This window comes from Sitodiplosis mosellana, unplaced genomic scaffold (genome assembly GCF_009176505.1).
Source record: "Sitodiplosis mosellana isolate CC-2019 unplaced genomic scaffold, AAFC_SMos_1.0 Smas_scaffold_1, whole genome shotgun sequence".
NCBI lineage: Eukaryota > Metazoa > Arthropoda > Insecta > Diptera > Cecidomyiidae > Sitodiplosis > Sitodiplosis mosellana.
This window is the reverse complement of record NW_022595244.1, coordinates 18,245,970-18,246,391: the sequence shown is the minus strand read 5'-3', so window position 1 is coordinate 18,246,391 and position 422 is coordinate 18,245,970.

Sequence of the window (422 nt, the reverse complement as noted above, 5' to 3'; positions counted from 1 at the left end):
TTGCGCTAATGAAGATGCTGCCAATATGAAGTCGAAAGATTCTATCGTATGTTCTATCAAGACTTTTAAGCTCATTTCGGATTAACTTCTATGAAAAGAGAAAAGTGGTAAGCAATAACAAAGATTGAAAATCATATTTGGTTTGTGTAAAACACTTTTTCTTTGCAAGTATTTTTCTAGGAAGTAATATACGTAGTCCTTTGAAAGAAGTGACTTAAAGATAAAGTTTTAGATTAATTGAATACAATACAAGCTATAAACTTGCTGCAAACAACTAATTTCATTTTATGTTCATTACGTAAAACAAAAAGTAAACTTATTAAACGTTTATTTCGAATACATTTATATACATTGTCATTTAAAAGGCAGATTTAGCACAATTAAATCTTCTTTTTTGGGAAAATCGTCTGTTACAATGATAA